The 13,256-nt window shown below is 32.8% G+C and overlaps 1 pseudogene; it reads right to left on the reverse strand.

Annotated features, from left to right (window-relative positions):
- Nucleotides 1-707: 707 nt before the first annotated feature.
- On the reverse strand, nt 708-3,715 carry LOC120260108 (annotated as a pseudogene).
- Nucleotides 3,716-13,256: the final 9,541 nt, after the last annotated feature.

Here is a 13,256-nt window from a genome sequence, read left to right on the forward strand (position 1 = left end):
TTTTGCTTTTCTTATTACTTAGTTCAAAACACGCTCACTAGTCTTATAACAATAATCTTTTACGGACATGTAGATTATGTAAAATATGTAACGAAAGTGTCACATAGCTAGTATGATCAATCGTGGTTCATTGTACGCACACAAGTGAAGGGGAGAGTAGACCCTAAAAAACCGACCTAGTAGGGAAAATTACCCCCCACTTATATGCACACAATGGTTCCATCTCATAGCCGATGTGGGACTAAAGGGGTTAGTTCACCAACAGTACTTCACTCAAGGCACTTCACCTCGCACCCCAAAGCACTACGGCCGGCCCAGCCAAGTCGAGAACCCTTTGTGGTCAGACGACCCTGACCAAACCCCGACGTAATCGTGTCTCCCACATCGACTCCAATGAAAGCACCAATATAATGCACACAAGTGGAGGGGAGAGTAGATCCCAAAAATCCGGCCTAATAAGGAAGATTGCCCCCCACTTATATGCACACAAATAAAAGGGTCTATCTCATAGCCGATGTAGGACTAAAAAGGATTAGCTCATTTCATCGATCATTACGTCTCGAAAAGATACATCAGTGGCTTAAAAACAATGTGAACTGGAGTAATCCATTTGCATGTTCAGTACCGAAAAGAACAAACCATCTTACCTCTGAAACTAATACCATTGTCTATGCATGCTGGCAAAGAAATTACATGCGATAACAGGATTGAAATTAACTTTGTCCGAGTTCTTACTGCAAACTGTCTACAAAGTAGAATACGTAGGAAAGTACAGAACATTGACGTACAACATGTACACGTACATACAAACTATATATATATAGTAGTAGCTAGTACTACTACTGATATTATTATATATACTAGCTCTCATGCAACAGCTTCTTCTTCTTCATCATGGAGAAGCATCTGATCAAAATGCCAAACTCCTGTAAAACATTAACATATACAAACCCTTGTCATGTCATTACTGATCAGAAAATTTGTATTGAATTTGCTGCAGAGTAAAGAACTTTAATGATTCTAATTACCATGCCCTTTGCCCACCCTTCTCAGTTGTGAGACGTAATCAGAGATTTTCTTTATGGCTTCCACCTACAGGTTAGAAAGTTCATTAACTTGATGCTTGCTTAGAGATATATATATATATATATGTTAATTTTCAGTTATAGTTTTGCTTATAAATTGATGCATCATGAGATGTTACTGAATTATTCTGTGCTTTATTCACTGAGTGAAGTAGGTAGTTAATTTTAGTTCTAACCTGTTCACCGAGAAACTCACTCTCTACAAAAGTCTTGCATTTGAGGATCATTATTGTTGCATGCCACCTGTTTAGATTAAAAAACATTAAATAATGACATATTGACATAGCAATGAAAATAATTTCATCAGTGATTAGAGAAAGGAGTGTCAAAATTAATACGGCATGATAACATCCAGTAGTGAAGCAACTTACACTTTGCAAATGCAGAAGCTTCTCATTTTGTCAGTTTCTCAAGAGACAATGCTAGTTCCATAGCTGAAACAATAAAATATCTTACACATTAAATTAGCAGCTAGTGTCAAGCAAACCATAAACACAGTCACTGTAATCAACCTTGAAAATAATCCTGGCCATGGAACATATAACTTTTATAGTATAAGCAAACATTACTTGATTAGGAAAGCAAGATATACGTATCCCCCATGCAAAAATATTCTATCCACAACATGAGAACAAGGGAAATATATACGTACTGCTGCATGGGTGGTGATACTCGATCATATATATGTTGTGATGGTGATAAGTGTACGTACAGAATAACAAGAGAGCAAATAATTCAGAATCTTAGAGAAAGTCAAACAATTTGTTCAGGCATTCACAAATATTGTCTTTAGTGATAAGACAGCAACAAAATTTGCAGACATGAATGAAATTTGACGCCCATAACTTATCATTACATTATTCTCGATCATATCCACATATGTTGCTCTCGGTCAGTGGCACCTCAAGATAATAAAATGGTTAAAAAGCCGAATTTCAAAATATGAATTATAATTCATTTAGTAAATACTAAAAAAGTAAATTTTATTTAAATTTATTATATCGGATTTTAAAAACAGGACTTGTAGTTACTTATCATAAATTAAAAATTTCAACATTTTAATTTATTAAAATAATTAATTATTAGAATTATATCGATGAGATTTTAAAATATTTTGAAGATTTTAAAATTCATAATCCTCTAAAATTGTTTGTGTCCTAAACCTTGATAACCAATTCAGAGAGAGACCATCAATTGGATGCAAATTCATGGTTAAAAAGATTACCATACAGCGCATCTCCTTTCTCAGGGTGGTCAAATTCAGAGGGTGGCCTATACAATTGAATGCAGCTTCACTCTTCCTCCACGTTTGTTCTAAGAAATATTCAGAAAAATCTCAGATATGACATAGAAATATTCAGAAAAATCTCAGATATGATATAGACTACGCGAATTCAAGAACACACGAATATATATATATATATATATATATATATATATATATATATATATATATGATGAAGGAAAAACATACAACAAAATTAATATAAACCTGGTATTTCATCAGCTTCTCTGCATGCTCCCTCTCTTCCTCACTAGATTCCTTGAAAACCTGAAACAGAAGTTTGATCACAATCAGATGATGACTTTAAAAAGAAAAGAAAATCAAGCAAATAAAGAAATTGTGTTAGTGGCTTCATTGATGACTCATGGCAAAGCCTTTTAGAACAACGTTATCGCGATCAGTATGCATACAAGGCATGATAGACATACGAGCATTGTATTCCACACTGTAATTTGAGCATCAAACACGATATAGATCAGATACAAAGAAACTCAATCATGCAATCAAGAGTATAGAACAAAGAAATGAACAATAAATGCTCAAATTAGTGCTTAAAATTAGAAGAACTTAACATACTGGTAAAAAGCCTCAAATCAATAGTAACAATAAAACAACAATAAACACAAGAACAGGAAAGCATCTTAGAGATTCTCACAAAGAGACATATAGAACACAAAATGCAAACAAAATTGGATCAAAGCACATTCTTTTTCTCAAAAAAAAAGCCAGCAAACCCAAACATTCAACCAAAAACCACGAAAAAAAAGAAGACATGGATCACATACAAAAAAAAACTCAATTTGCATTAGAAATTACAGATCAAAATAAAGACAAGAATTAAAACAAACGCTCAAATTAGTTCTTAAATTTAATTAGAAGAACAACACACTAAGAAAAATCACTAGAAACAAAGAAACAACAATGTTACACAGAACACGAAATCACCGTAAATATTCTGTCAGAAGAATTAGAAATAAAAATATAAAATTCAAACAAAAGAATATTAAAAATCCACTCTCTTTTCCAAAAAGAAAAAAAAAAGGGCGAAAAAGGCAAAGATTAAGGTCAACAAAAAGGTTCAAAATACAAGCACAAAGTGTCACCTTTATGGCACCATAACTCAAATCTCAACCAAAAACCAGAAAACAAATAAGAACAAATAAAACCTAAGAAAAAATGAAACCCTACTTGATTTGCACGTTGATTGCGGTTTCGCAGTCATGTGGGAGTAACGCACTGGCAGTGAGGAACTCATGTAAGGAGACAAAGGGCACAAAGATCGATCCCTCACATGAGCTCCTCAAAAGGCTCAAGACGACGCGAGAGGTCAAGCCTCAGTCGCCATGGCCACCAAAGGCTCCATCTCTCAGCCCCTTCTTAGAAGCCTCAAAGCAGAGGACAAAGAAGGAAGAGCCACCACAGCACCATCACCACCAAGGAAAATGGTTCCGGCGCCGGAGATCGGAGAGAGGCGAGAAGCTCGGCAAAGCATGGCGATCTTGAAGGGAGAGAGCAATGGAGGAGAAAGAGCAATGGAGGGAAGATGGTGTGGGGAGGTGAAGTGTGAAGGTGAGGTCTATGGATATTATATGCCGTTGGATGAATGGCATGAGATGATACGAAGATTTGGGGCGGTATTAAACTCGTGGTTGTTTGATTCCATTTGGGAATATTCGTGAGCTGGCGTTTCTTGGGATTTAGTTTGATGATTTGACATGCATTTTAGGGCTTATCTTGCAAAATTCTTCTGGTTTTGCATGTACTTGAAAATAATAAAATTGGTGGTTTTTTTTCTTTTTTTCCCTCTTCGCATCATTTAATGTAGGGGTGTCAAAAATTTGGGTCCAAACAAAACTGGGTCCGGACAACTACTAATATAAATAGAAAACTTGTGTGGGACGGCCAGATTTTAAATCCGAGACAGACTTGCCATGTCAAACCCGATTTATTTTAAAGCAGGGTTGTCCAGGATGAAATTAAATTTGTAGAATTCTATAAGTTATTTTAAGTTCGCTCTTTTTAAATATTAAATTATCTAAAAAATAATTTAATTCATGATAAATGTAAAAAAAAAAAATCGATAATCCAGCTCATTTCAATTATAGATCTGAAAGTCTTAATAAACAATATATGTTTAAAGTAGAAGAATGAGAACTGAAAAGCAAATGGGCCTGGGTTGTGGGTTTACTAAAAATTTAGGGGTTAAAGAGATAGGTTGTCCGTTTTATGTCGGTTGAAGCGGTTAGAGATCGGACAACCAAGCTATGTCCGGACCCGACACCATTGTTTATGTCAGGTAGCTTTTTATTCGGGGCGGACAAAAGGCAGACCCGGTAGGGTCCAGACAGTTATTGCCACCCCTATTCTAATGGAGAAATAATTTGAGATTTTTCTTAAATAGGTTGGAAAATAATTTTTAGTATTTTACGAATTGTAAGTTAAACAAATCATTTAAAACTGGTTTCTTTTAATGTTCAAATGTTCAATGTTTGCATATTTTTTATTAATTATTATGATTTTTTAAAATTGTTTATTATAGTTTTACTCTTTTTGTTCCTGAGCAACTGAGATTTATGAAGATACAATATTAAACTTTTTTTATTTTTAGAAAAATAAGATTTCTATTATCAATTTATTTTATCAAATATTTATTATTAAATATTTTATTCAGTCGGGAAGACCATAGTCGTGGTTGCGACAGGCATTAATTTAAATTTCCTTAATTTAAATATTCATTAAAGGAGTCATTTACTATTTTTTTTTTGATAAAAATTTAGTGGAAATTATAAAATAATACACTGAAGTTTACAATGTTTAAAACACACGTTAATTTGGGGAATCGCAAAATAAACTAAACTTAAATCTGATGAATTTGAAACCACTCGAGCATTTCAATGGGTTAGTTTTAAATTTTTTGGTGAAATTATCCTGCATGGGAAGTTGTGACAAGTGAGGCGTGATTTGGCCAATAGCACTTTCTTCGCGATAATTTTCTCTTTAAGAGAATCTAGTTTTCTTGGTTGTCACGAAAAACGGTATTGGTCTTTGGTTTAACTTTGCTCTTTGTCTCTCTTAAATCTCTTCAACTTTTCTTTTCAAAGTTGTGTTCGCAGACGTCTTACATGAGATTGGACCCACTTTGCCTTGAAGAAGAAACTCCCGCTCCAACTCTTTGACATTTCATTAGTTCGCTCAAAGTATTGGCCTTGAGGTGGATCTTAGTTGAAGATGTTATTAAGTTTATTTTGTTTTGATACGTAGCTTTTTCTTTTAGTTTGATTTCTAAAGTATTGATGAAAGAGAATTTTTCGGTTTTCATGGTGTGATTATTAGACGATCTTGTAGTTTTGTGGGAAGTTTCGGCAAGAGTTTTGATTGTTTTTCATTTTCGTTTGTGTACATAATCAAAAGCAATAATATTGTGTTGAAGGAGATTTTTTGATTGTTTTGTTTCATTGTGATGTGGGCTAGAATACATTTGTCTAGAGACTGACGGTTTAATTTGAATGTAAATATTGTTATTTACATTTTGCAACTATCGATTGTTCTATTTAAATTCGAAGTTTATCTGTTTAAATATCAATGTTTACATTTAACTCACGGCGGTTCTATTTAAATTTCATCTTTTCTTTTTAAATTTCGTTTGTTTATGAAAAGCGATTTTCATAAATAACGCGAGCAAAATGTCTGATAATATGCGATGGTTGTGGCACACACATGTAGCGAATATAAGTTATCATTTGTCTGTAGTTAGCGATAGTTTAACTTTGCGGAGTCTACTGATTGTGCCACTTGTTTCGTGGTAGTGAAAGTGGAGTTTTTAAATGATTAGCGCCTCTCAAAGCGATTGTCGAGCGTACGGTACTAGATACGCAATGATGCTAGCGAGTAAGGAAGGCCTACTAAATCGTCCGAGAATTGGCCTTGAGGGTGGGACGGATGCATTTCGTAGAATCCAGAATACCTACTAAAAATCATTTAAATTTAATGGCCGGATATGTTAAGCGAGACGTAACGCATTTAGCAGAGACTTGATGAATTTAAGCGGAAACATTTAGCTCCCAAAACAAAAAAGCTGTATAATTTTCATGAAACAAAGACATGACAATAATAGTTGAGAAAAACATAAGTTTTAAGCAAAAAGCGGGATAATTAATCAATAATTAGCAACTGCAACTATGTTTATGTTTAAATATCATTGTTTCATTTTAAATTTAGGAACTTTGTTTATGAAAAGCGATTTTAATAAATAACTGACAAAAATGTCTGATAATATGTGATAGTTTGTGGCAAACATATGTAATTATAAGTTATCATTTGTGTAGTTGGCGATAGTTTTACGAAGATCTCGATTGTGTCCTTTTCGTGGTAGTGAAATGAGTTTTTAAATGATTAGCGCGCGAAAAGCGTTGTCCAGGCTTGTCACCCGGTAACCAAAAACGAAAATGATGCGAATGGAAGACCTACTAAATCGTCGGGGTGGCCTTGAGGTGGAGACGGATATTTCAAATCCGAATACCTACTAAAATCATTTACTGTTTTAATGGCCCGGATATATTTAAACAGACGTAACGGTTTCAAAGCGAGGAAACGATAAATTTAGCGGGAAACATTTAAAAGCAAACAAAAAAGCTGTATAATTTTAAAGCGAGGAAGCAAAGACATACGATAATAATAGTTGAGGAAAAACATAAGTTTTAAGCAAAGCGGGATAATTAATCGATAATTAAGCTTATACAATAATGTTTATGTTTCATCTCGTTATTCAATTTAAATTTGGGTTTAATTTAACGATTTTCATAAATAACGGCAAAATGTCTAGAGTATAGCAGTAGTTTGGCCAGCAAACATATGTAGCGAATATAAGTTATCATTTATAATTAGTTTGGCGATAGTTTCTTTCGCAGTATCTACGATTGTGTCACGCACTCGTGGTGATGAAATGAGTTTTTAAATGATTAGGCGCCTTAGCGTTGTCCGGAGCTTGTCACGATGACAAAACTTCCGGTAAATCGCGGATGAGAAGACCTACTAAATCGTCGGGGAGTGGCCTTGAGGTGGGACCGGATGCAGCTCGTAGAATCCGAATACCTACTAAAAATCATTTACCATTTAAGCTGGCGGATATATTTAAGCAGAGACATAACATTTTAAGCGAGGAGACTTGATAAATTTAGCGGAAACATTTAAGCTTAAACAAAAAACTGTATAATTTTAAACGGAAACAAAGACATGACAATAATAGTTGAGAAAAAACATAAGTTTTAGCAAAAGGCGGGATAATTAATCGATAGTGCTTGCTCTGACTATGGTATGTTTAAATATCATTGTTCGTTTTAAATTTGGGTTTTGTTTTATAGCTTGATTTTCGTAAAATAACGAGCAAAATAATACTGATAATATATGTGATAGTTTGTGACATATGTAGCGAATATAAGTTATCATTTATGATTATTAGTTGATAGTTTTCTTTCTTGAGATCTACGATTGTCGCACTCGTGGTGATGAAATGAGTTTTTAAATGATTGGCGCCTTCAGCGTTGTCAGGCATGCAATGACAAAACTTCAAAATAGATAACGAAGGTAAAGGAAGGCCACTAAATCGTCGGGGTGTGGCCTTGAGTGGAGACGGATACACTCGTGGGGAATCAGAATACCTACTAAATCATTTACATTTAAGCGGGCCCGGATATGTTTAAGCAGAGGCGTAACATTTAACTTGAGCTTGATAAATTTAGCGAACATTTTAAGTTTCATGTAATTTTAGCGGAAACAAGGGCATGTGATAATAGTTGAGAAAAACATAAGTTTTAAGCAAAAAGGCGGGATAATTAATCAATAATTAACTTATCTGACTATGTTTATGTTTAAAATATCATTGTTTCATTTAAATTTAAGGTTTGTTTAGCAAGCGATTTTCATAAATAACGAGCAAAATATGCAAATAATGTCACGATGGTTGTGTGAAGACATGTACTTGAATATAAGTTATCATTTATGCTTAGTTGGCGATAGTCGGTTTTGCAAGATCTACGATTGTGTCACTTTTCGTGGTGATGAGAAATGAGTTTTTAAATGATTAGCGCCTTGGCGTTGTCCGATACGGTGACAAAACTTCAAAATAAATCTAACGAGTAAGGAAGGCCTACTAAATGTTCGTCGGTGGCTGGCCTTGAGGTGGGGCGGATGCGGCTCGTGAAGATGGAATACCTACCCAAAATCTCATTTCGTTTAAGCGAAGCTGGATATATTAAGCAGAGACATAATAACATTTTAAGCAGAGACTTGATAAATTTAAGCGGAAACATTTAAGCTTAAGCGAAAAAGCTGTGTATAATTTTAGCGAGCAAAGGCATGGCGATAGTTGAGAAAAACATAAGTTTTAAGCAAAAGCGGGATAATTAATCAATAATTAACTTATACAGCTATGTTTATGTTTAAAATATCGTTGTTTCGTTTTAAATTTGGGTTTGTTTATAGCTTGATTTTCATAAAATAACGAGCAAAATGTCTGATAATATCACGATATTTTGTGGCAAACGCTATATAGCGAATAAGGTTATCATTTATGCTTAGTTGGCGATAGTTTTTTTTTTACCAAGATCTACGATTGTGTCCGCACTGCGTGGTAGTGAAATGAGTTTTTAAATGATTAGCGCGCCAACGTTGTCAGCGTCACGATGACAAAACGAAATGATCTAACGAGTAAGGAAGGCCCCTCACCCCAAATCGTCGAGGGTGGCCTTGAGGGTGGGATGGATGCATTTCATTAGAATCGAATACCTACTAAAATCATTTCTGTTTAAGCTGGCTGGATATGTATTTATGAGCATGCATTTTAAGCGAGGAGACTTGATAAATTTAAGCGGAAACATTTAAGGCAAGCAGCTGTGTAATTTTAAAGCGAAACAAAGACATGAGCTAATAATAGTTGAGAAAAAGCAAGTTTTAAGCAAAAAGCTGGGATAATTAATCAATAATTAACACTCTACAACTATATTTATGTTTAAATATCATTGTTTCATTTAAATTTGGGTTTTGTTTATGAAAGCGATTTTTAAAAGCAAATAACGAGCAAAGAAAAATATTACAATATCGTGGTTTGTGGCAAACATATATAGCAGAATATAAGTTATCATTTATGCTTAGTTAGCGATGGATTTTTTTGCAAGATCTGATTGTGTCACTTTTCGTGGTGGTGAAATGAGTTTTTTACTAAATGATTAAACCTTCAGCGTTGTCAAGCATTGCAATGACAAAACTTCAAAATGATCTAACGAGTAAGGAAGGCCTACTAAATCGTCGGTGGCCTTGAGGGTGGGAGACGGATACGCTTTCGTGGGGAATCGAATCTACTCTTAAGAAGCCATTCTGTTTAATGACTGGATATATTCAAGCAGAAACTTGATAATTTTTAAGCGGAAACATTTATGTTTAAACAAAAAAGCTGTATCATTTTTAAAAGCGGGAAAGCGAGGGGCGAGACAAGGGATAAAAGTCTTCCAAAGTTTGTTTCAGAAAATAAAAAAGAAATGTAAAAAATTGAGCGTGATGTGATTGGACGTTTGCATTTTAAGAGCGATGATGGAATTTCCTGGCTTATGGACCCAATCCGTGACTTCTACAAAGGGGTAAAGGAAGTAAAATAAAAGGAAGGGTTGTCATGTGGTATTCATAACTGCGAGGGGTTGTTTGGGAAATTTTAAGCAGTGTGGGGGTAAATAGTAATTTTTCCCTAAAATTTACTAATTTTTACAAAAAATGTATAAACAACTAATTTTATCTTAAAATAAGGATTAAAAAATTCTATGAACATGAAAATAAACAAAAAGGGAAAAGCTTTATTAGGAACATGAAATGAAAAGATTTAGTTGTATAGTTGATATTGTATTAATTGAAGTTGAAGTTGATTAGAGTAAATTAAGAAAGATTTTTTTTTTAATTACATTTGGGCATTATTCGGTACTCAAAAAGGTGTTTATGATACGGATTTTAAAAAGGTTATACAGTATATAAAAAAAAAAAAAATTTATAAAGCCACAAAATTATAAAATTTATAATTTTAAATTAATAACATGCTTATAATATTACCCATGCCATCAAAGTGCGGCGTTTTATCATAAAATAATTTAATTAAAATAATAATAATACAGATAATTAATAAAATAAATTAAAAAATAAATTTATGTGGATAATGCAAATAGATGAATAGTCAATATAATAATATCAGATTGAAAAAAGGCATTTAATTTGTTTTTAATACCAATGTTACAGAGCAATAATAACGGGTATGCATCTAGCTGAAAATTAATCTGACTATGCACTCTCATTTTATGGTACACCTATATATATAGATGTTAATTACCATGGTTCTTTTTTTATCTTTTTTATTTAAGTATTACGTCATACGGTATCCTCATCTACGGTGAGGATTTGGCAATTCTTTTCTTCTTAAGTTCTTTTTGTTAAATATTTCAACTTCTCCGTTGTATTACCTTGTATTTCTTAACACAGTAGATCGGTGGTTTATCAGCTTTATTCAAAAAATTTTGTTCATTACTCAATTGATAAACATAGTGATGCCAAAAGTAAATGCAGGAATGTATGTTGCATGCAATTATTACATTTATAAAGAGCAAAATCAAAAACCATAAATTAAATTAATGTAAATTTTGAAAAATTTATATCTTTTTAAATGTTTTCGATTTTATTAGGTTTTTAGCCATGCACATTGGAATCATGCTTTGATGATAATCCGATCGGTGTCACCAATAGCACTCCTATTTGATCGCCCATTGCTCATAGGGAAGATATCCTCTCTATTTTTAGGGGCTTATTTGATTTTTCGTTTGTTGTCTTTTCAACTCCAGTGGACTTTGCTATTATATTTTTGTTATTTTTTATAATTATTTTTTTATTTTGTTTTGTTTTGAAATCTTTATATTGGTATTCATATTTTAATAAATTTGCAATTTATTTATTTTATAAAAATTTCAAACTTTCTAAAAAATATCAGTCACAACATAGATTAGTTCATTGAACCCTCTACGGATAAAGCGAGAGTTAGAAACTAAAATATTTTGGTTTTATCAGAACTAAATTAAGTTTATATATATATATATATATATATTAAAAATATTATGAGAACTTAAAAGAAAAAAAAAAAGAAAATATAGATCATAACTTTTATGAGTTTTTTTTTTTAAAAATTCTAACATATGTGAAAATAGATGAAATTGGTAAAATTACTCAACACCGAAATGATATAATAATAAATCTTTGGCGGGTGAAAAGCAATCATGTTAGCCAATGTAGCATGAATATTTCCCCGTATGTGCACCTCGGTATATATTTGTTCGTTTGACGTGCTGTAAAGTGGGGACACTTGTTGTTTTTTAGCAAAAATAAATGAAACAGAACCACATAAATTGACCATTACCGAATGAAACTTAATTAAGGAGTTAATCACAAAATTAATCATGTGGGGAAGAATAAATTAAGAAGACGTATGCTAAAATCGAAGGGCCAAGTAGCGTGTGGAGGGCTCACACTGAAGTGGACAAGTTTCCATAAAACCAAAAAAGGTCATGTTGTATTTCATGCGTTCACTTTAAGAACTTGTATTATTACTCATTGGTCAATCCTACTCATATGTATATGTAGCATGCAGTTCTTTGTTTTTATTTCTTAGTTGCGCCTTCATTTGATTTTTTCAGTTTAGCATCTTCCGCTTCAATTGATGGTGATATTTATATATATATATATATATATATATATATATATAGTATATATAGATGATGATTGTGTCAAGTAGATATAAATTCGAATTCTAGACTATAAATGTTGGAATAGGAAGGGAATAAAATGCAACGCTATGAAGTTTGATATTTATCCATTCAATTACTCATTAATTTTTTCATAATTTTTTAAATTATATATTTTTTTATTATATGATTATAGTAGGCTTTGTATCGACTATAAAGGTGCGGGTTCAAAACTGGCTATTAATATTATGAAAAGTATAAAATAATCAAAGAGTAACTAACCAACTAAGGGAAAGGGTCATGTTGCATTTAGAAATAATAACAATAAATATGGATCAATTTTTGCTCTATTTTGTGCTTTAGTAAAGTAAAAATTTAAAATAACATAAATGTTTATAGCTTACCGATTGCCAGTATAATTGAAAATTAAAGATGAAACGTTTAAAGTGAAAATTTCGAGGAAACACGTAGAGCGATTGATGGTAATAGGATTCTGGGTTGTATATATGAGCTTGATCAAATCTCATTACCAATTTGAAATCTACGGTCTGGATAATCAATCTCTAATCATAGTACACATCTTGGCTCCTAATATGACTTGTCTAAATTTCATAAAAAATTAAACAAAGAGGATTTAGTATAAACTTTTGCGATACTATAACACAAATTATTCACTAGCCTTAACAGCCAAGAGCTAGTTTGGTGGTGTTCTCATTTATCTTATGAATTTGAGAATTAAGTTTGAAAGAAATCATTCATTTAATTTGATAAACAAGTCAGGTAGGAGCCATTAACAAACCAGCGTCCCAAGCTTTTAAAAAGCATTATTAATGGGTCTTGACTTTCAAAATATTGATGAGAAAAGAAGGTACAACAAATTAATAATAGCAGTGGCGACGCTACAAGATGGCCCCGGATGTATGGCATGGGTCATGTGGGTCGCATGTTTCTGTTCAGCCTTTAGTCGCGTTGCACGGTGGAGAGAGTTCTTCAAGAATTCATTCTTATAAATACATGCCTAAACCTTGAACCAAAAACACACACCTTATTTCTTCTCTCATATTCTCTTTCTTAAAGATTGTGCGCTTTTCGTCTTGCGGAAAAGCCACGGTGTTCATTCTC

This window comes from Dioscorea cayenensis, chromosome 5 (genome assembly GCF_009730915.1).
Source record: "Dioscorea cayenensis subsp. rotundata cultivar TDr96_F1 chromosome 5, TDr96_F1_v2_PseudoChromosome.rev07_lg8_w22 25.fasta, whole genome shotgun sequence".
NCBI lineage: Eukaryota > Viridiplantae > Streptophyta > Magnoliopsida > Dioscoreales > Dioscoreaceae > Dioscorea > Dioscorea cayenensis.